The sequence below is a fragment of the Rhineura floridana genome, chromosome 2 (genome assembly GCF_030035675.1).
Source record: "Rhineura floridana isolate rRhiFlo1 chromosome 2, rRhiFlo1.hap2, whole genome shotgun sequence".
Lineage (NCBI taxonomy): Eukaryota > Metazoa > Chordata > Lepidosauria > Squamata > Rhineuridae > Rhineura > Rhineura floridana.
The window spans coordinates 137,693,654-137,718,235 of NC_084481.1; the positions used below are offsets into that span (position 1 = coordinate 137,693,654).

General features: G+C 42.3%; 1 long non-coding RNA gene across 1 annotated transcript; it reads left to right on the forward strand.

Annotated features, from left to right (window-relative positions):
- The first annotated feature begins 5,252 nt into the window (after positions 1-5,252).
- On the forward strand, positions 5,253-19,523 carry LOC133378315 (uncharacterized). The gene is made up of 3 exons (XR_009760948.1): positions 5,253-5,356; positions 11,207-11,280; positions 18,866-19,523. It is a non-coding gene; the product is annotated as an uncharacterized LOC133378315 (long non-coding RNA).
- Positions 19,524-24,582: the final 5,059 nt, after the last annotated feature.

Sequence of the window (24,582 nt, forward strand, 5' to 3'; positions counted from 1 at the left end):
TTCCTGTATCCACGGCGTACGGAATCATGCTTTTCAGGCACTCAATTTTATTGGCAAAGTGTTTAGCAAATATGTCACAAGAGGCTTTAGAATGCTCTATGGGTTCCTGGGCAACTGGACCGACCAGGCTTCGGACCACTTGGAACAACCTCCTGGGACAGCACTCTACAGACGCAATAGAGGCAGCAAAGAAACCTTTCTTTGTTGCCTTTGTTGTCACCTAGTAGGCCGCTATTGCTGCTCTAACCAGTCTCCGATCGTCTTCAGAATGAGATTTCCGCCACCGGCGCTCTAGTCATCTCACCTCCTGTCTCAGACTCCGCAACCGTGGTGTATACCAGGGTGCTATCTGAGCTCTATTCAGGGGGAGAGGATGTTTCAGAGCCACCCGATCTACTGCCCTAGTGATCTCCCTATTCCACTCCATCACCAGGGCTTCGACTGGGCATCCTTCAGCAGGCTCCAAGTCTCCCAGCGCATTCAGGAATCCTTGAGGATCCATCAGGCGCCTGGGGCGGACCATCCTAATAGATCCTTGTCCCCTGCGGAGGGTGTGCGGCATTGAGAGGTCTATATTCACCAGATAGTGATCTGACCATGACACGGGGTTAGAAAGAACAGCCCCCATTTTCAGAGCACTTCCCTCCCCTCCCGAGACAAACACAAGGTCAAGAGCATGACCGGCTACATGGGTGGGCCCTATATTACTAAGGTGCAGTTTCCAGGAAGTCATGGTTTCCAAGAAATCCCGAGGGGCTCCAGTGAGGACGGTCTCGGCGTGCACGTTGAAGTCCCCCAAAACCAATAGGTTGGGGGAGAGCATCTGTACACCCGAGACCACCTCAAGCACCTCGGTCAGGGAGTCCGCTGTGCAGCGGGGTGGGCGGTACACAAGCAGAATCCCTAAACTGCCCTTTGGGCCCAGCCTCCAGTACATGCAGTCAACAAACTTGGTCTCGTGGTTTTCTGGTGAAAACCAAGGACCCCCGATAGATGACTGCCACTCCCCCTCCCCGCCTACCAACCCTCGGCTGCTGTGCGTAACAGAAACCGGCTGGACACATGGCCTCAAGCATAGGGGCTGAGGCCTCATCCAGCCAGGTCTCTGTAATACACACCAGGTCTGCATTCTCGTCCAGGATCATATCATGGATGAGCACTGTCTTTTGCACCACAGACCTGGCGTTACACAACAGCAGTCGAAGGTTGGATGGAGTCCTGCGTCCCTCAGTAATCTGCTGGTGATGGACAGGCCCGGAACAGGGGATGGATATTATGCATCTATCCCTTGTTCCCCTATACTGGTATGGCTGCCACCTGCACCTTTCCAGGATCTGCCGCCTAGCCTTTTAATATCATGGCTCCTCACCCTCCCCACGGTACCCCCCTCCGGTCTGCACATATCCCACTCCCTGTCCGCCTCCCAGGGCGGCCCCCCACCCCTAAAACTGTACCAAGATGCCCCAAGTCCAACGGCAATCCAATCTTTGCTGCTTTGTTGAAGGCGACCTGGCTGCTGCTCTCGTCCACCGCGTAGAGCAAGAGAAGGCACAGACAATAAGTGATGAAGCGCTATAAGTCCAGCTGCAGCTCCTACTCATAGATCTCAAGCTGAGCTTAAGCAGCAGAACTAAGCAAAGCAGCCCAACGGCCACCATCAGCTCATGGGGCACTAGGCTGGGCACCAAGTCTCAGCTGTCACAATAGTCCTGCAGGTCTACGTAAGGGCGGTGCTGGAAAGTCCAAAACAGCGTGGTGGCGGCAGCGGGTGGCGGCGGTCGCGAGGAGGGGCCCGTTTCACTCGCTGCTTTAGACGACGGATAACTGTACGGGATGGGGAAAGGCGGGAAGTCTCTTCCTCCTTCTCCCCCCTCTGGCGATTCCTGGGCATCCCCGGCGAGCAGCGCCCGGAGCAGCGTAGTGTGCGTGACATCTTTGTACTCGGTGCCGTGGAAGGGACAACGCGGTCCAAGCAGGGCGAGAAGTCGCTCACCAGGCGGCGGAACCAGGGTGCATGAGCCGCCAAGTGGGTGGAAAACCCCGGGTAGAAAACCACGCCACAGCCCAGGCAGCGATGCCCACACCGGCCGCCGCGGCAGCGACCCAGCTCCTCCCGACCCGGTACCAGGTAAAAGGAGCCGAGACTCGGGCCACCCCACCCACAGGTTGAGGTAGCTGCATAGATGACCCGCTGGGTCGGGTCGGGTCGTTCAGCTCAGCGGCATACTCGGTAAGGGGGGATTTCTCATCATGATAGATAGATGATAGATAGATGATACATGATAGATAGATATCCTGCCCTTTCTCTCGACAGGAGCCCAGAATTGCAGCCTAAAGGTATTTACTTTGTGTTACCATTAGTTCTCGCTGGCAAATTTTAGATTGAATGAATCCAGCATTCTGTTCAAGGCACAGAAGCTTCCATCCATGTGCCTATGGAGTTCTCACTCCTGGAACAGCTTCTTTATTCATTTCCAAGAGAAATAACTTTCTTTGCATATACTTTCCAATAATGTGAATGCAGACCATCTCTCCTCCCCCCAATAGGTGCTGCCTGGAGTTAAATCAATTTTTCTCACAGTGCACATTTACATACAGACCTCAGTACAAGAATGACCACAACTCCTGAGCAGAAAAGGAGAGAATGGGACCACAGCATCACCAAGCTATTCAAGCCACAGCAACTACAATGGCAGAAGATCCTGAAACACAGGAGATGACAGATGAAAATGGGAAGTGCAGCTCTGTGAAGGCATTAGCAGTCTCCTAATAACTCTCAGCACCCTTAACAAACTACAGTTCCTAGGTTTCTTTGGAGGAAGCCATGGCTGTTTAAAATGGTGTGCTTCAAATATGTAGTGCAAATAGGGCCTAATTCAGGTAGGAACTTGTTTCTCCTTATGGCTACAGTGAGTGAGCAAGCTGTCCTAGTTAATCCATTCCCAATATGATGTCACATCAGGGACATTGGAAACTGATTAAAAAGATGTCTTTCTCACTGCAACAACACACTCTTCTCAGTGATGCTTCTCATCTTGTGCCCAGTAAGTCCCACCACAGGCATGGGGCATTAAGGACAATATGTCCAGAGGCCCCAGAAATTTGGAGCCAATCTCTCATGTTTTCTTGGAAAGAACGTGAAGCACTGGGGCTTCTGGCTTTGAAGTTCAAGCTGTTTAATATATACAAGTTACAAACAAGGGACTGGATATCTGAAGTTGTCTTCATTTAGCCAGCCATTGTCCTTCCATTGTAATGTCCAAGTTTGGTCCTTTTATATCTATAAACCAGAAAGATTTCATGACACTGTATAAAAGTTCAGGTTGCAATCCAGAAAGCACTAGTACAAGTAGAGCTGTGCTAACAGCATTACTCTGTTGCTGCCCTTTATGGGTCATGATCTTGGATCCCACTATGTTATAACTTTCAATAAACAGTGACTTTTTAATCATCATTATCCACTATGAAAAGCAGGAAGACAAATGAGCTCATAGTCGGGAGGTCATCTTGTCCATTTCTGAATGGTTCTGTCCTCCTGAGAATGTATCATCAGCTTAACAATGTCATATACTCATCATCACAGAGTTCTTCATGAGGTTAAGAATTGCATCCAATGGCAAATGGTGTACTGATGAACCCTATAATTATATTTGCTTAGCCAAAAAAGAGCTAACTGGTTAAAGCAAGAGTGCGGATAAATGTGTGGAGAAACCTGATTATTTGTTTATGTGTGGTTACACAGAGTCATCTAGAGTGCATCACGTAAGTATTTCAAAGGCAGACCAAAAGTCAGTATATTACCCTGATAAACAAAAATCCACAAACATCAGTATGGTCCTCCAGGCCTTTGAGATACTTATTTCATCAGAAACCTCCCCAGACAACATGATTGCACCTCAGTACTTATTTATTTTATTTATTATTAAATTGATATCCTGCCCTTCCTCCTAGAAGGAGCCCAGGTACACAGGTAATATTAGGCATTCTTCTTTTACTTTCAGACAGAACTCTATTTCCTGTTTCCCATAGTAACCTCAGAACAATTGACTGGGATTATTGTGATAACCTCTAGTTCTTTATCCTCTCACTCAGATGCCCTTTAGATGGTCCTCCAGTTGCATAGGAGCAACTGTTCTGTGAGTGGATTGCCTGTGGTTAGCAGAGCTTGGAAAAGTTACTTTTTTTGAACTACAACTCCCATCAGCCCAATCTAGTGGCCATGCTGGCTGGGGCTGATGGGAGTTGTAGTTCAAAAAAGTAACTTTTCCAGGCTCTGGGTTAGGGGCTGTGTCTAATGAAGCAATGGCATGAATGGGGCCAATTGCCTGCATATTTCCCAAGGTATCAGCACCCTCCTAGGAGGAAGATATTGACTGTAATCATGGGAAACTGATTTGCAAAAAATGGTACATTGGGCACTATTGCATACACATATGTGTATATTAAGAGAAATTTGCATGAAAATGCTGATAAATTTTCATAAGGACTTTTTTAAAAAAACCACACACTGATATGGAAATGTGGAGAAGTGAACTTAAGAATGGGATACTGAGAAAAACCAAAATTGATGGATTTGCCTATCCCTAATTCACTCAACCTATATAGTGCCTGTAGGGTTTAGAGGCAATTAGCACTTGGGAAGCTCTCCTAACACATTCTGTGATCACTGTAATCCTGATGTCTACTTAGCCTTCAAGTTACTGCTTTGATTTAACGTGTCTTTTCAACAGGAATCATTTTCTGGAAATATTTTCTTCCTCATTTGTAACAAGGCTTGGAGTTGCCAAGCCATCAGAGAACATTATTTCAGAAGGGTCATAAGAAGCTGACATGCAACCAGTCTGATAGATAGCTACACAGAATCAGACAGGACCTCAACAGCGAAGTCAATAATTAATCTTTCCTGCCCAAAATTTGTATTGTTTGCTGTATCAAAGAGTCAGGGGGTCGTCTAGAGAGCATGTTTTAAATACCCATCAAAAACACAAGAACAAGGGTAATAAAAACTAATTTTCATGCAGAGTTTATTACTCTTTTCTGATTTGAACTCTAATATGGTAATAGGGGTTAAGCAAGTTACCTATTTATATCTCCAGTGCCAAACTAATAAACTATTTTTCTTTAAATGACACTGTGAACATGTTTGCTTTGATCTTCATTTATTGAAAGGTTAACCACAAAGGTGTGATTGATTAATATAAAATGGTGAACATGTATCCCTTTCCATTCCCATTTCAAGGCTGCCAATAGGTTTCAAATGGCTGCTTTTAACCTTGGGTCCAGGTATGGCTACCTTCTCCCATACAAAGCTGCCTGATTATGAAGATCAGGCCATTTCCTGGGTGCCCTCACTGAGGTGAGTCATAGGATGACTAGGGATGTCGCCTTTTCCCCTTGTGTTGCTTTACTTTTGGCAGGCATGTCTGGTACTAAGTCTTAAGTGAAGGGTTTATTTTTATTTATCCTGGACTTTTAGATCTTTTAAAACTTTTCACTCTGGATTTAATACTGCACTAAAAGTATGCAATAAAATAAAATATCTCTGTCTGGATTTTCCCCAGACAATTCCCCACCAGATGTTTGCTCCATGCATTCAGTGCATGGAAGAGGGAAAATGGCTGTGCATTCGGTTTGCCAGACTCAGGCCCTGAGAATGCTTCTGTATAAGAGAAGAGAAAATTCAGCCAAGTGCAGGTTTTCTTGCAACCCTGTAATGGGAAAAACCCCAAGGTGAAATTCTCCCTTCCCCCTGCACAACTTTTAAAGATACAGAAGACCTCTTGGAGGCTGGGCCTGGCAACCAGGGTTGCAAAAACACCTGCACTTGGGTGATTTTTTTCTTCTCTTAAAGATACAGAAGCATTCTCAGACCCTGAGCCTGACAACCCTGTGCATGCTGTCAATACCCCCAGTGTTGAGAGCCTCACAGACTCCACCTTCTCTACACCTCTACATATTGGACAGAAGGCCTGAAGCTGCAAATGCATGGGCTACCCCTTCAGACATTCTGTCCTAAATGTGGGCATTGAGGGGGTGAAGCTGGCAGAGGGCAGTAGGGACAGCAATGTTGGGAGTGGGTGCAGCCCTGCTTGCTTCTTCACATTTGGAGCAAATGGCTGCAAGCAGCTAAAGAATTCTTTTTCAGGTTTTTTCAAAGGTGATGTAGTAGCAACACACACACATATGCACATGCACTCTCTTTCATGATGCTTTCTGTTTAAATGTTGCAGAAAAAAAGATACAGAAGTTGGTGGAACTTGAACTGCCAAATAGTATTGACTGGGGCCAATGGTCATTCAGTTAATTCCAGGTTAGACGTAATGCTAGCTACATGAGATTGCCCTGAAGACAGTTCAAAACCTTCAGCTGATTTAAATAGCAACTATCAGGGTCTAAACTGGTGCCCAGACATTGGATTGTATGATTTTAATTCTATGTCATCTTCAGTGGTAACCTTTTTGGTTCCAGTCAATTCAAAGTGCTGGTGAAAAAATGGTAAAGCCCTTAAGAGCCTAGGACCAGGATTAGGGTTGCCAGGTCCAGGGCCTGAGACTGATCCTGTATCTTTAGGAGAAGAGAAAGTCAGCCAAGTGCAGGTATTCTTGCAACACTGTAATGGGAAAAACCACAAGGTGGAATTCTCCCTTCCCCATGCACAACTTTTAAAGATACAGAAGACTTCTTGGAGGCCGGGCCTGGCAACCAAGAGGTCTTCTGTATCCTTAAAAGTTGTGCATGGGGAAGGGAGAATTCCACCTTGTGGTTTTTCCCATTACAGTGTTGCAAGAACACCTGCACTTGGCTGACTTTCTCTTCTCCTAAAGATACAGGATCAGTCTCAGGGCAGGAACCTGACAACCCTAACCAGGATACCTTACCAACCACCTTCTACCATATGAATTTTCCCAAAGCTGAAGATTGGCTTCAGACTACCATGGTTCTGCTCTGTGTCTCATCCCTACTTGCTACACGGTGGATGGGCAAAAGAGACAAAGACCTGTTTTGTAATGGTGCCTTAACTGTAGAATGCCCTTCCTGGGGAGATCTGTAAGCAAGGATATCAACAGACAGGTAGAAAAGGCCCATTTCTACCAGGGCCAGGACTAGCAGGAGACCCAGACTTTTAGCTTTCACTTTTTAAAAAGTATAATAATAATAAATAATAATAATTTAATTTGTGGGTCGCCTATCTGGCCAATGGCCACTCTAGGCGACGTACAATTTAACAACAATACATTACATCATAATAAAATACATCATAAAATACAATATAACAATAAAACAATAAAACAGTTCCAGTACAGAGTAGTAGGCTATTCGTCGTAAAAATTTAACCCTCCCCGTAAGTCCTGAAGGGCTGTCTGAAGAGCCAGGTCTTCAAAGCTTGGCGGAATACATTCAGGGAAGGGGCATGTCGAAGGTCATACGGGAGGGAGTTCCAGAGAGTGGGGGCCGCCACTGAAAATGCCCTCTCTCTTGTCCCCGCCAACCTAGCTGTTTTAGTTGGCGGGATTGAGAGAAGGTCCTGTGTGGCTGATCTTGTTGGGCGGCATGGTTGGTGGCGCTGGAGGCGCTCCATCAGATAAACTGGGCCGAGACCGTATAGGGATTTAAAGGTTAATACCAACACCTTGAATTGGGCCCGGAAAATAACTGGAAGCCAGTGTAGGTCGAACAACACTGGGGTGATGTGTTCCCGGCAGCGACAGTTTGTAAGTAGTCGAGCCGCAGCATTTTGTATAAGTTGTAATTTCCGGACCGTTTTCAAGGGTAACCCCACGTAGAGCGCATTACAGTAATCCAACCGAGAGGTGACCAGGGCATGTACCACCAGTGGGAGCTGATGAGCAGGAAGGTAGGGCTGCAGTCTACGAATGAGGTGTAATTGATACCAAGCTGCCCGGCTGTTTCTAAGTGCTCAAGAAAAAAAATGTTATAGAACAAAACATGAGTTGCCCCCCTCTTGCAATGTCTATGTTAGCTGGCTGTTCCAATTCCTACCTTTTGAGGTTTTTAGCCAATGAGTGAAGTCAGAGCTGTGATTGACAAGGTGTTTCCTGAACATCAGGGAATAGCTAGAAACACTTGCAAGTGCTGAAAATAGCTGCCTTTTCCTGCTTGTCTCTGCATACTGGTTAATGGTGTGCATATGCACATCATGTGAGCTGAGTAAGTTTATAGTTTTCAGCAGCAGCATGTGTCTTCTCACTTTTCTGTCTCTGCACATTCAGCACAAGGTTCAGAAGATCAAAGAAACACACAGCACAGCAGGATTTTGATAGTCATGCACAGTAAACAATTTCAGTGACGATAATAAAAGCTTACATTCCAGTCTTTTATTATTTGCAAAAATAGCCTATTGTAAATTTTATCTATCAAATAGTTTTTGGACAGAAATTAAGAAGTGTATATGCATCTTATGATGCCATTACAAGGTGTTATACTTTTCTACATATAAGGAGTCACTCGTTTAAATGTTCCTGGGCTGCTGAACAGGGCAGTTTATTTGTCTAATTCATAGCCTCGTTTGAAAATCTTCCCAGCATGAGGCTTTAATCCTATACTCACTTTTCTGGGAGCAAAGCTGCCATCCTAATCCCACATACCTGGGTCTAAACCCCACTGAATTCAATAGGACTTGCTTTTGAGTAGACATGGGACTTTTGAGTAGACATAGAACAGGATTGTGTTGTTAATTCCTTTCTCCACCCCCTCCTATTTTTAAGGCAATTAGGCAGGTCTTACTTAGGTATCACTGCTGTTATTTGGCAGGAAACACATGCTGATTTAAAAAAAAATGTTCTGCAATGACCAACTGGTTTTGACAATACACTGTTTTATGGGGTGGTTTTACATCTCCTGTGTGTGTGTATGGAGTCTTTCCAACACTCCGGGAGGTCTGTTAGGCTGAGAGCTGGTTCAGTCAAGTTGCACATGCTTAAGAGTATTTGTGTATGTGTCTTGGCAAGGTTTTTTGGGGGGGGTAATTTGCTGTGGAAATTGTTGCAGTTAAAGCAGTTTGGGGGTGGGGCTGCCTTTGTGCATATTTCCCTCCTCACTGTGTGGTTTGTGAATCTATGATATATTTGTACCTTGCTTTTCTTCCTGGGTCCTCCCTCCCCATTTCATCTTTGCAACAACTCTGTGAGGTAGGTAAGGCTGAGAGTTGATTCAGTCAAGTTGCACAAGTTTTTAGCTGCTATATTTTTAATGTTATTTTAATGTTTAAATGTTATTTAATAATTATATGAAAATAATGCCTTGTTAGGGCAGAAACTATGAAAGGCAGGTTAAAAATCTGTTAAATAAATACATCTTAAATCAAGACTGGATTCAAATAACTGTTTGTATCAGTAATATATGTAAGGAAGCAGCAGTTCTTCCCAAAAGATTGCTGTAGGGGGCCTAATGTATGTAGAGTGTAACGGGCCCAGGAAATCCTTTTGGCATCCCTGCCCGTAAGACTCACTCTCTTCTAATGCTTAGGCACTGTTTTAGCTGAGTTTTGATAGCTGATGCTGTGACGGACAGGCCTAGGACTTTTGCCCGGTTTCATCATTAGCCGATTCTGCAAATGAAATGTTCAGAAGATGAGAGTATAAGAAGACTGTTTTGTCAGTTAAGCAGAGGAGTTCCGATTAAGGTTGTAATGAAGTTACCGTAGTTAGATGAGAGTTAAGATCAGTTTGGGTTAGGATTAAAGGCAGAGAAGAATAGACAGGAATGAGAAGTGTTATGAGGTTCTAGGAAAGGGGAAAGGTTAAAAAAGGAAACATTGAGAGTCAGGGAAACTGTAACTGTGTAACCCTCATACTTACGTGCCATTAGGGTTGTCAGGCTCAGGTCCTGAGAATGCTTCTGTATCTTTAAGAGAAGAGAAAATTCAGCCAAATGCAGGTTTTCTAGCAACACTGTAATGGGAAAAACCACCAGGTGAAATTCTCCCTTCCCCCTGCACAACTTTTAAAGATACAGAAGACTTCTTGGTTGCCAGCCCCAGCCCCCAAAAGGTCTTCTGTATCTTTAAAAGCTGTGCAGGGGGAAGGGAGAATTTCACCTGGTGGTTTTTCCTATTACACAGGGTTGCAAGAAAACCCGCACTTGGCCAAATTTTCTCCTCTAAGAACATAAGAACATAAGAAGAGCCTGCTGGATCAGGCCAGTGGCCCATCTAGTCCAGCATCCTGTTCTCACAGTGGCCAACCAGGTGCCTGGGGGAAGCCCGCAAGCAGGACCCAAGTGCAAGAACACTCTCCCCTCCTGAGGCTTCCGCCAACTGGTTTTCAGAAGCATGCTGCCTCTGACTAGGGTGGCAGAGCACAGCCATCATGGCTAGTACAGAAGCATTTTCAGGACCTGAGCCTGGCAACCCTACTCAAGACTCCCCACAGGTCATACCTCCATCTCAGGCCATACCCATCTCCTGACTACATCCCTTGATGGTCCTGTTCTGTGCCTTGTTGAGCGCTTTTGCCTACCTGGCGCATTTCCTTCATCAATCCTTTTAAGTTGAGACCTATCCCAGTCTGCATCTGTGTTGGAATCGCTTTTTAATATGTTTGTAAACCTTTTTAAAAATGTTTTTTATCTTAGATGTTTTGAAAGCTTTTTTTAAGTAAAGTTTTTGAAGATGTTTTGTTTTTATGTGTTTTAAAGTTTGTTTTTATGATGTTTTAATGTTTTTAGTGCTTTTGTTTGCCGCCCTGGGCTCCTGCTGGGAGGAAGGGCAGGATATAAATCAAATAATAACTGTGACTATGCCTCTTGCTTGCCTGAATGGAGAAGCATTTGAGTGCAGAAACGTCTGACTTGTGTGGTTGGAATATAGCACACTGTACAAAGGGTAAGAATCACATGTTGCTACACCCACTTTTTGCTTTTGCCCTATTGGCATTTGGCTCCTGGAAGCTTGCCCATGAGACAATGCAGCCCTTGGTTGAGAGGGTTCTCCGTTCCTGGGCTAGATAGTTATCCACTTTGGACAAAAATAACAGAAAAGTGGGGTATCAATCTTTCTAAATAAGTAGAACAGACACATCTCTTGAACCATCCTTTTGGATCATTGCACAAGTGCCCATTCCTTCCATTATTTACATCCTTACATGGTTTACTGTAACTAACAATATTTGACAAGGATGCTCTTACCATCTTTCAACTGGGCATGTTACCATCTTACCATCTTTCAACTGGACATCTGTATTCTTAGATATACGTCTGCTCTTTGAAGTCCAAGATCCAGAATTGTGTTTTGTTGCTCATCCATTCCTGACCTACACATGGGTGAGTTTCTATATTTAACAATTAGGGCTTCAGCAGTAACAACACAGAGTGAATTATGTTTCTCTCTGAGAACTTTCAAAGCATTGTGATATGGGGGGGTTTCCTCAGTTAAAGTTTGGTAAGTTGCTGAGGTACAGAAAAAAATAGTTTGGCTACTGGATGTGATCACTGAGTTGACAGCTGGCCATCTCCAGCTACTCTCTTAATACATATAGCACTATAGTTTTGTGGATATGGCTTTTTCTGAAGTCGTTTGACAACCAGATTGTGTTTTGTAAGTTTTATGCTATTCTACATCTTAACAGAAAGAATCACCATTGTAACTGTGCGCATGTAGAAATGGGTGAGAATCACATTTACTGAGACTAATTTCAATCCTTCTAAAATGTTTTACATCCCAGGGAAGGATGGCAAACATTATAAGCGAATATATTCATCCCACTGAAATCTCAGAGATCATTATCCTTGTTTATTTGTATGCCAGCTTTTCCATATTAAGCCATGCTCATGGCAGCTCACAACATCAAAACATTCACATAATTCACTGGAGGGGGGAGGTCCAGATGACCTGTTTATTGAGTATTCATCTTGATTAGACAACACTGGCTGTTGAATGTACATTCATTCTGATCTGTTTCCAAGTTGGTTAGATATGTTGTATCAAAGTAAGCATTATCCCATACTTTCCAGTACACTTTCCTGTCACTTTCCTTATTGCAAAAAGTCAGATCTTTTTGGGGGAAGTGGGTTTATTTATTTATTTTATTCATTTATATTCCACGTCTTCCCCAGAATGTACAAAATTTAAAACAAATAAAGTTAAAACATGTGAAATATACAGAAAGTTATAATTAAAATGTAATTAAGCTATGTAAAACACAGCAATTAGAAAAAACAAAATAAAAATCAGTAAAACAGTATTCTATAATAGCCCTCATAATAACTCAGAGGAAAGCAATGGTAAAACACCTCTGAATACCTCTTACCACGAAAGCCCTATCCAAAATGCAACACGAGATAGTGCTGGAAGATGAGACCCCAGGTCAGAAGACACTCACCGAGCTACTGGGGAAGAACAAAGGACAAGTACGATTAGCACTGTAACTAATGGCACAGCTGGGTCAAAGCCGAAATGAAGCTCAGAGGCTGATGCGCACAGATGTGAAAGGAGAGTCTGGAGTTGTACGAGGCACACAATAGGAACATGGAATGTGAGAAGGATGAACCAGGGAAAGTTAGAAATTACAATACCTGGCGTGAGTGAATTAAAATGGAAGAGAATGGGACATGTTCAGTCAGACAACTACAAAATGTCTTATGCAGGAAATGAGAAATTAACAAGAAATGGGGTTGCTTTAATAGTGAGAAGTGATGTAGCAAAAGCAATTAGCAGCTACCATGCAAGGTCTGAGCGAGTGATATCAATGAGATTAAATGGGAAACCTATTAACATAACCATCATCCAAATCTATACTCCAACACAAACGCAGAAGAAGAGGAATTGGAGAGATTTTATGCAGAAGTACAGGAGGAAATTGATCACACACCAAAACAAGATATGATGATAATCATGGGGAACTGGAATGCAAAAGTAGGGAACAGAGAAGAACTAGGAATTGTGGGGAAATGGGGCTTAGGAGACAGAAATGCAGCAGGAGAAAGACTTGCTGAATTCTGTGAAGCCAATAATTTGTTTCTTACCAACACATTTTTTGAGCAACCAAAAAGACGACTGTACACGTATGATGAAGCACCAGAAATTCTAGAATGTGAGGTGAAAGCTGCTCTTAAAATACTTGGAAGAAACAAAGCAGCAGGAACAGATGGCATACCAATAGAGTTGCTACAAGCTACTGAGACTGAATCTGTCCAAATTTTGACTAAAATCTGTCAAGAAATATGGAAAACTAAACAATGGCCCACAGACTGGAAGAGTTCAATATACATCCCAATTCCAAAGAAAGGGGATCCCAGGGAATGCAGTAATTATCGAACTATTGCCTTAATAACCCATGCAAATAAAGTAATGCTCAAGATTCTACAACAAAGGCTCTTACCATATATGGAGCAAGAAATGCCAGATGTCCAAGCTGGATTTAGAAAGGGAAGAGGCACCAGAGATCATATTGCAAACCTATGTTGGATAATGGAACGGAGCAAGGAATTTCAGAAGAAAATCACCCTGTGCTTTATAGATTACAGCAAATCCTTTGACTGTGTAGATCATGGAAAACTATGGAATGTTTTAAAATAAATGGGGGTACCACATCATCTGATTGTCCTGATGCGCAACCTATATTCTGGACAAGAGACTACTGTAAGAACAGCATATGCAGAAACCGATTGGTTCCCCATCGGAAAGGGTGTGAGACAGGGGTGTATTTTATCATCCTATTTGTTTAATCTATATGCAGAACTTATACGAAAAGTGGGATTGGACCAAGATGAAAGAGTTGTGAAAATTGGAGGGAGAAATATCAATAATTTAAGATATGCAGACGATACCATACTACTAGCAGAAACCAGTAATGACTTAAAACGAATGCTGATGAAAGTTAAAGAGGAATGCGTGAAAGCAGGACTACAGCCGAACGTCAAAAAGACTAAAGTAATAACAGAAGATTTATGTAACTTTAAAATTGACAATGAGGACATTGAACTTGTCAAGGATTATCAATACCTCGGCACAGTCATTAACCAAAACAGAGACAATAGTCAAGAAATCAGAAGAAGGCTAGGACTGGGGAGGGCAGCTGTGAGAGAACTAGAAAAGGTCCTCAAATGTAAAGATGTATCACTGAGCACCAAAGTCAGGATCATTCAGACCATGGTATTCCCAATCTCTATGTATGGATGTGAAAGTTGGACAGTGAAAAAGGTGGATATCAACTCATTTGAAATGTGGTGCTGGAGGAGAGCTTTGTGCATACCATGGACTGTGAAAAAGACAAATAATTGGGTGTTAGAACAAATTACACCAGAACTGTCACTAGAAGCTAAAATGATGAAACTGAGGTTATCATACTTTGGACACATCATGAGAAGACAGGATTCACTAGGGGCTCATCCAGACAACTGCAAAATGTGTGACATGCCCACTATGTGTGTTCATTATTTTTCGGTCGTCCAAATGACATCTTGCGCGGTTACGCATTTTCACGGGTTAAACCCGCTCCTTGCAATACCAGCAAAAATACAATTTGCTGTTTAAAATCGGGAAACATCCGCTGTGCCTTCAGGAGGTAGGATGCAATACTGTGGATTTTACCTCTGATGGGTGGTTCTTGGGCATTTCCCCTTGCCCTTTCTCCTCATTCCAGCCAATCATGTATCTGCACTTTTGCACATGTGCGAGAATAAGCCGGGGAAAATTGAACCAATCATCTCAATGGTGGGGTGTTGGGGGGGGTCTGCAATTACTGCGCAGATGCATTTTATTTTTTGCCAGCCTGCAAACTGGGCGGCTGCTCTGGGTGAGATCTCCAATGCACAGCAAGCGAGAAAGGGGCTGCTGGTCAGTTTCATGCCTGCCTCAGGAAATCTTTGTCAATTTCATTCTACTGGATGTGGTTTTTGTTCCAAATCATTTCGCCAAGGGAAGGAACGGGAGAAGGAGGGGTGTGTGACACGTTTCTTGCTTTTTTGGAGAAATAAGTGCAATTGCCAGCGTGTGTATCTCCTTAGAGACTGGAGAACCATAGAGAATGAAATTGACAAAGCTTTCCCGAGGCAGGCGTGAAACGGACCAGCAGCCCCTTTCTTGTCTGTATTTGCGATATTACGCTTAAACGAATGTATGCTTTTCTGCCTTTATGGATATTTAAGGAGATACACACACTGGCAATTGCACTTATTTCTCCAAAAAAGCAAGAAACGTGTCACCCCCGCTCCTTCTCCCTTTCCTTCCCGCTGCGAAATGATTTGAAGCAAAAACCCCAGCCAGTAGAATGAAATTGACAAGGATTTCTGGAGGCAGGCTGAAACCGACCACCCGCCTCCTTCTCCCTTTCCTTCCGCAGTGAGAACTCCTTTACAGCCATATTGTGCTTCATTCCAAAGGGGGAGAGGAGCATACGTCGTCTTTTTGCTGACCAATTGGTTGATAGGGGGAGGTTTTAGAGGCAGAGCTTGGAAAAAACAAAAAGAATGTAGGGGTCTTACCGCTGCGGGTGTGGGTGCAAAAAAGCATTTTTTTTTAATTGGGAAAGAGCGAACTAAAAGACAAAGTGAGAACTATCAGATGACAAACCGAATATGCAAACCGTGGATTATCCTGTTCTGTTTTGATAAGCTCTAGAAAAGACCATAATGCCGGGAAAAACAGAAGGGAGTAGAAAAGGAGGAAGGCCAAACAAGAGATGGATTGATTTCATAAAGGAAACCACAGACCTGACCTTACAAAATCTGAACAGGGCGGTTCATGACAGATCCTCTTGGAGGTTGCTGATTCATAGGGTCGCCATAAGTAGTAATTGACTTGAAGGTACATAACAACAACAATAGCCCTTGCAGTCAGTTCCCAAAAGCCTGTCAGAATAGGAAAGTTGAGCATTTACTGAGCAAGACCTCCAGAGCAATTATAATTGTACGACGTCAATTTGCGAGTATGTGATTGAATCCCACTCAAAAATATCGACAGTGTGTATGTGCCCTAACAGATACATTACATAACAAAATCTAAATAGTCATTAACTGTTGAAATGAAAACATTTCATATTAATGAAGTTACAATAGAATTAACCCATTGATCGTTCATAAAAAGGTCTAACATGAAAAATGTAAAAACTTAGTCCAGATAGCTACAAAAGAGAATGCATCTCCAAAACTACAAGTTGGCCCCATCAACCAGTACCCCCACCTTGATGGTCTCTAGGCCATCCTGAACCACAGAGGTAGCCTTTCTAGCTGGAGTCAGTCAGGTCCCACACTCCAGAATAGGCCAGGTGGAAATAGACTAGACAAAGCAAGGAGCAGGTCTTGCAGGACTCGCAGCAAGTTGGAGATTGCCATGACAGGCCAAGCTCCACCAATATAATTGAAACATTGCCCAGATTGACCAGGCACTATAAGTAAAAAGGCAATTGAGACTTACTGGTTTAATTTAATCCTTTCCTTGGCATCCCTTCTAGGACTGGCAGCAGTAGGCAGGACTATTTCTTTGCAATGTGATTCTGCACTGACCACTACAAATACAATGTCTATATAATGAAGCCACAAACCACTTCCACGTTATTATAGGGCATGTGTGTCCTGGTCACAGCCATACTGGGCTGAAATGAAATGTTCTTCTCATCTTGAAAAGGAGGTTTTTTTTTCACTCCAGAGGAACATAATATAACTTGGGAATAGGAAGAAGAGGAAAAGAGACACCAATAACATATCCTCTTGATCCAGTCTGACCATGCCAAGAAAATCAAACCTGGCAAGAATATTGCAACAGACAAAAGTGGTCAAGCAGCCAACAGCTGACAAATTAGGAATGGAATATTGACAACCAAGTAAATGAAATGGCTGTGCACCTTAACCTTAGATTCTTCAGTGCTTCTGTTTAGTGACAACAATGGGCTAGAAATGGATGCTGCACTGTTTTGTACAGAAAGAAAAGGGAAAGCAATGACTTTGTTATGAGAGCTGCTCCTGAGATTTCAAGAGGGGCTGAAAGAGCCAGTCTAATGATTCATGGGAACTTCTGGCTCAGATGCAGCAGCTCCTTGGCATATCGGCTCAGTTCTTATTGCACCTGGATGTTCAAATGAAGCCTCCAAGGGAAGCTGGGCCCTAAAAACATATGAGATTTATCTTTACCTTTCAGCTAGGTGCATTGGGCATTACTCATTTTACATTCTTTAGGGCAATTTCATACCATTAGAGCTGGTCGGGCAAATATATCACAATACACCTATGGGGTATTTTTATATTAGGAGCATATTTCTCGGGAGCGAGTTCTGTGATTTACTAGAGATGCAAGCACTGAAAGGAGACTAAAGCACGGATGGAAGTAGGCCTGGTGCTGTCATAGAAAGGGATCATAAAGAATATATTTCACATATACAGCAAATAGCACCCTTCCTCCAAAACACAATGGTCTCATCAAGGAGCTTTTAGGGAGAGTGTTCAACTTCCACCCTCTCTTCAGACAATCCATGTGGTGCTCTTCAAGAACCAAAACAATCATGCGGTGCTCTCTGAAAGAAGGGAAAGACCAAGGCTCTTTGATGAAATTGTGAATGGGTCCTGCTCTCATTTGTAATAGAAAGGAGGGACAGATGGTGATAATGTAGCTGATTGTTATGGGTCTGGTAGAATAATAAATAGCCTTGCCAAGCCATTCTTCAGAAGAAAGGGTTATGGGATTTGTTGAAATGAATTGAAAAGTAGATTTCTATTCCTTGGCAGGAGTAGTCACAGTCATGGTCATAAACAAGGGGTTTGGTGCAGGCTTTCCAGAGTTCAGCCATGTAGCAGCCCCCCACAATAGTTCCCTTTATAGCTATTTGTGCTATAAATTCTGGCAAGGTGACTTAATAACATCTTCAGATTCCTGGTACTGCATCTAAGCATGCACTGAGTTTCCCCCCCAAAAAACAACAACCATACACTGAACCAGGACCACAGCCAGCCTGCCTCACAAGATGAAGCTGCCATATTTTAAGTTATTTCCTAGTAACTATCAAAAACTTATACAGCCATCTCTCCAAGACCAAGTATTCATGTGTATTCAAGTATTTCTGGATTTTTAGCATCACAAACAGAATCTTTTATTATCTTACAATAAATACCTTCTTTAAATACATAGTAATAGTGAAAATAACATCAAAATGCATTATATGACAAGAAATTGCTCGAAAAAGGTGTACATTAGTCAAAACTGCATACAAAATGTATTTATTAGGAGAAATTTGCACTAAAATGTTAGAGAATTTTCATAAGGATTTTTAAGACAAGAATTTGCAAATTGCTGCAGAAACGGGGGGAACTGAATTTAAGATTAGAAAAATGAGAAACTGAGAGAATTGAAATGGTCAGATTTTCCCATCCCTATCACACACACAGAGAGAGAATTTCTCTGCCATTGAAAACAATAAAAGTGAAATTAATGGGATAGATTTATGCCAGCTCCTGAGCCAAATCTGTCCTGGATTCTCTTGAGCCCTTTAGTAAACTGACTGTTGAATGGCATCTTATCTTCGGTTCTCTTATTTGCTCCACAACTTCATATGGGTCATATGGAATTGGTCATTCTCATTCTTCCAGTCTCAACTACAGTTCTCCACATTTCCACATCAGTTTATATTTTTTAAAAATGAAGATTCATCAGCATTTTATGTGCATTTCTCCTGATATACATGTGTCTGTGAGCAGTTTTGCCTACATATACAAGTTTTTACAAAGCAATTTTCCCTAAAATGCATGTGTATGTTATGTTCACAAATATATGCATTTTGACAAACACAGTATCCCAATAGCTGCATTTTTGTACATAATACTTGGCTGGAAAACTGCATTGCAAAATTCAGACAAGTGCAAATTAGATAGATTTGCTTTAAATGCAAACTAAAAGCAATTCTTTTCCATCTCTATATAGAAGGAGAACCTCTTGATGTGCCCTGCCCCATGGATCCCCCACCATATCCTAAGTATAATTATTTGTAAGATGAACCATTAAAATTGATGGGATCTACTTCCTGAATTCTCTCCTGGCTTTATTCCTCTTTTCATTTAATTCAACTAATTGAGAGAGTGCCTGTTTTTTTAAAAAAAAAAAATGACAGAAGAATCAGAGCCTACGGAAAGAGGATGGTTGTCTCGTGGAGCCTGGAAAAACAATCATTTTGAGGAGCAGATGTTCCGTTCTGACTAGAAATATCACATATAACGGCTACATTGTGCACTGAATGAAGACTGCAGCCTGCAAAAGTTCATGCCACAATAAACCTGCTAGTATTCTGAGGTGCGACAGCACTTGTTTTTGTTGTTATTATAAAGACTGACACTGCTACTCTTGTAGGAACTATACATTATATTAGCAATAGAAACAACAGAAGTAGCGACAAACAGAAAGTGACATATCAACAGGCTGAACTGCAAAGAGAATAAGCACAGGAATAGCTCTGAACATGGCATATGTCTTGTCACTGCCTCAAGAATGTGAATGCTGTGTGTTCCGATAACTGATTTTTGTTTGTGTTCTAAGTCTAGATTCTCTCCATTTGTAAACCAGCTGCCATGCTTAGCCAATTAATTGATTAGGGTACTTTAACAGATATAGATATCAGAATCAAACCATACCAAGTTTTATTGCTGGTTGACTGAGCAAGCCATATGCACACACACAGTAATAATATCAACAACATAAAACAGTAATAAAATACCAGAATGAATACATATGCAGTGTATTAACATATAGGTATATATTACTATTGTTTTAACTCGCACAAAAAATTATCTTGAGGAAAGACCATAGCTCAGTGGTAGAGCATCTGCTTTGCATCAGGAAGGTCTCCTGTTCAATCCCTGGTCCCAGGTAGAGCTGTGAATGTCCTCTGGCTGAAATCCTGGAGAGCCATTGCCAGCCAACGTAGACATTACTGAACGAGATGGACCGAAGGTCTGACTTGGTATAAGGTAGCTTCCTATATTCCCATGTAGATTTACTTGATCGATCAATCACTTGACTAAAGGTCAGATAATTAATTGACTCACATTTAGCAAAACCTGCCTCCCCTGTCCAACTCATTTAAGACTTGTTTTTCTTCTGGCTGGTATCAGAGCTGGGCTGGGAAAATTGTCCTTCTTCATTTACTACACCTTTCCATACCTCCTAAAAAGCGAAGTTCTCTTGGTGGTTTTACCATAAAATAGAGTGACACCTAAACTCTAAAACAGAATAAAATCAGCACAAAAGGAAATGAGAATAAAGCCAGCAACACAGGATAGCGCAGTTTTAAAGATCTAAGGAACACTAAAACACTTACTAAAAAACCTTGGAGCTTAAAAGGGTCTTCACTTGGCACGTAAAGAGCATGGTGTGGATGCCAGGCAAGCCTCTCTGGGGAGGGCATTCCACAACCGGGTTGTCACCACTGAAAATGTTCTCTTCCCTGAGTCCACCACCTCATCTCATTTGGTGGGGCCACTCAGGGAACGGCCTCAGAAGATGATCTTAAAGTCCAGGTAGGTATAAGTGAAGGAAAAATCTTAAACCAGCAGAGTGCAAGCAAAGGCATAAGATGGGCAAAGGCTGAATTGTATGTGTTTACTAAATGTTTGGTTTGGCCCTTACCAGGCTCTTTTTCACTAGTGAGCCAGTGATTTCACCACAGCTAATTTCTGCTGAAATAACTGAATTTGAGTTTATCAACAATGCATGTTATCAGATAAGCAATCACTTTGAAAGCATTTTACTCCCAAATTAGAAACCTTAAAACTTCTTGGCAGTAATGTATTTTAAAATTTGCTTTGGTAACAACATATACCACTCAACAAAATATTTTTTTTTAAAAAAGTAACAGCAATTTCACACATAATGCAGAAGCACACTACTGAGAGCAACCTCAACAAGGAGCTGCAGCCAATCATGTCTCCTTAAGGTGCACACCTGTCTTTGCAAACATATTTTGTTGCATTCAGATTTTATATCTCAAAAACCATAGGTGTGCATCTATAAAGTGTATATGGTGGCCCTTAGTGTTGCTAGTATATATAGTAGATTGCTTAAAGGAATGAAATCAGTAATAAGATTTATTTCTTGCCTGACATTTTGGTCCAGATTCAGTCAAAATTAGTAGATCCTTTGAAGCGAGTCAGCTGGATAAAAGTCCCATTGATTTCAAGTCTTGATTGAGCCAAATATATCTGCCTTCAAATATGGACAATGAAAAGCCATGGATTTCATCCTAAATTGCGGCAACTTGAGTTCCACAAGAGCTTTAATTTCGTGCTACTGAATTTAGTGCAGATGTGATTAGGCTTCCAATATCCATTCAGTTTTGTGCAGCTACCTATTAGGGGAAGGAGGACTGAAGCCCTTCCAGTATGGACCCCCAAAGGTCTCTTGAAGCATGGATTTTAATTGCCCACATCTTGGCTATATAGCTGTAAATGTTATTAGTATCATACAATTATGGGCATCTGTCAGCTCCAGGAGCTGAAATTCAATATTCCACATCTCTGAATGCTTGTTATATTAGTCTCAAGCACATAGTCTCTCATTTCCTGAGCACTTAAATGCAAAATCTCTCAAAAAGCACAAAACATGTATTAATGCTCAACATTTTGGTGTTCTTTTTTAAAAAAATTATAACCTATCATTTCTAAATTGGCTTTCAGCAGATAACAGCCTTCTGAAACCAAGAACAGTAGGACAACAAACAAGGAAATAAATACAAAACAATACATTTAAATGGAAATGGTTCCAGTCCACACACATATGCATTCGTACCCACCAAACAGTTGTAAATACAGACACTTTTGACAGCACCAATCACTTCTGTGGAGTGTGAGGGTTCTGAATTGAATCTTCCTTGCCACCTCTGCACACACAAAAATATGATCTATCTTGTCAAAACTGAACATACCAGGAGTTGCATGCAAGGACCTAATCTAGCATGGGCAATCCACCTTCATAGGCACTGCACTCTTCTTTGTTTGCAGGACCCAATCCGGAAACAGGATCTTTGGGGGTGGAAGGCTGCCACCGTTGCTGGATCACATTGCATATACAAACATGTATATATATATTTAAAACATACTGTGAATTCGTCTTGATTAATGTGATCGCATCTGTCACTATGGTTTTGACCTAAACTGCTGCCTGATGGAGATTTGTGATCTGAGCAACAAAGAAAGTGTTCAGTCGAACACTTTCTCGACCCTTGTCTATTGTGGTTTGTAAGATCTAACAAGAGACACTGGCCAAATGGGTTTAGGGAGACTAATGCCTCACTGAGAGAGGATGTGATGCCAACAATCTTAAAAGAGACAGGGCACCCCCATTGGGCCCTAGATGTCCATATTTAGGGGATGGAAAGGGAAACAGAGTAGGAATGCCAGGTCAGAAGCATCCCAAAACCTGAGATTTGAGGGGTGGGCCCTAGTGATGTCATGGGGCGGGCCTGAGTGATGTCATTAGGCATGATACATTAAGCATCAATCACAGTTGCTTGGAGCATACAATTAAAAAATATCTGATTGGAAATTAAGATAGAAATCTTAGCTAAAAGATGGAGCCTGGGTAGGAAACATTTAATCTAGCCTACTTGCTTTCAGCAAGAAGGGTTAAGTGCCTTCAGGCCAGGGCAGTCACCAGAAGGCCACTGCAGGGACAAAGGAGCCTAGTGGTGTGGAGATGTTAGATGGGAGTTTTGGGGAGTAAAGATGGATGCTCCTGAAAGTTGCAATTCTAAACACACTTACTAAGGGATTAAGTCCCATAGAACTCAACAGGATGGACTTCTAAGTAGATATAGTTTGGATTGTGCTGTTGGTAAACCTTGACTAGGGTTCTTCTGCAAAGACATCCATATCAAAGCAGGGTTGGCAACCCCCTGCCTGGAATACCCTGCCCTTATCTTTTAACGTGGCTGCTCCAAACTTTTTTTAAAGATTTGACCCTTCAGAAAGAGGTCTGAAAAATGAGTAAGAGTAAGAAGTATCTTTAAAAATTGTTCTTTTCAATTCACTCTTGAATGAACATCATACCTAGGGCAGATCCACACCATTCATTTAAAGCACATTCAACACCCATTTGAAGCACATGAATCCCACCACAGAATCATGGGAACTGCAGTTTGTTAAGGGTGGTGAGAACTATAACTGTGAGGGGGAAATGACACTTCCCAGAATTCTTTAGGGGAAGTCATGCACTTTAAATGTGAGTTGGATATGCTTTACACATATTGTGTGAATCCACTTCATAAATTTTGCCTGCATGTAAATTGTTTTAATTAATTTTTCAAAATGGAAATGAGCTGTAAACTGTAGTGGGTGACCATGGGCTACTCACCATCTCTCAGCCTATCTGCCCCTCAGGATGAAAACAATGGAGAACCATGACTACCCCAAGGCATACTTAAAATGTAAAGGATACTTATAGGGACACAGCATGACAAAACTGGGCGGAAGTAACGAGTGGGGCACCACAGGGCTCGGTCCTGGGCCCAGTGCTCTTCAACTTTTTTATTAATGACTTGGATGAGGAGGTACAGAGCATACTTATCAAATTTGCAGATGATACAAAATTGGGGGGGCATAGCTAATACCGTGGAAGACAGAAAGAAAATTCAAAGGGACCTTGATAGGCTGGAGCATTGGGCTGAAAACAACAGAATGAAATTCAACAGGGATAAATGCAAAGTTCTACACTTAGGAAAGAGAAACCAAATGCACAGTTATAAGATGGGGAATACTTGGCTCAGCAATATGAAATGTGAGACGTATCTTGGAATTGTCATTGATCACAAGCTGAATATGAGCCAACAGTGTGATGTGGCTGCAAAAAAGGCAAATGCTATATTAGGCTGCATTAACAGAAGTATAGTTTCCAAATCGTGTGAAGCATTAGTTCCCCTCTATTCAGCACTGGTTAGGCCTCATCTTGAGTGCTGCGTCCAGTTCTGGTCTCTGCACTTCAAGAAGGATGCAGACAAACTGGAACAGGTTCAGAGGAGGGCAACAAGGATGATCAGGGGACTGGAAACAAAGCCCTATGAGGAGAGAATGAAAGAACTGGGCATGTTTAGCCTGGAGAAGAGAAGACTGAGGGGAGATATGATAGCACTGTTCAAGTACGTGAAAGGTTGTCACACAGAAGAAGGCCGGAATCTCTTCTCAATCATCCCAGAGTGCAGGACATGGAATAATGGGCTCAAGTTGCAAGAAGCCAGATTTTGACTGGACATCAGGAAAAGCTTCCTAACTTTTAGAGCCATACGACAATGGAACCGATTACTAGAGAGGTAGTGGGCTCTCCAACACTGGAGGCATTCAAGAGGCAGCTAGACAGCCATCTGTTGGGAATGCTTTGATTTGGATTCCTGCATTGAGCAGGGGGTTGGACTTGATGGCCTTATAGGCCATCCAACTCTACTATTCTATGATTCTATGAAAATATTTATATAAGCATGACTATCAAATATGTTTATTATTTATATAACCTGTAAAGATATTTATAGTGCAATCCTATGTTTGTTTACTCAGAAGCAAGTCCCAATGTATTCAATGGGGCTTACTCAACCAGGGAAAACTGTACCCTGAAGTGATAAGGAACTTGTTCTTTTAACAAGTCTTTTAAGTTGAGACCTT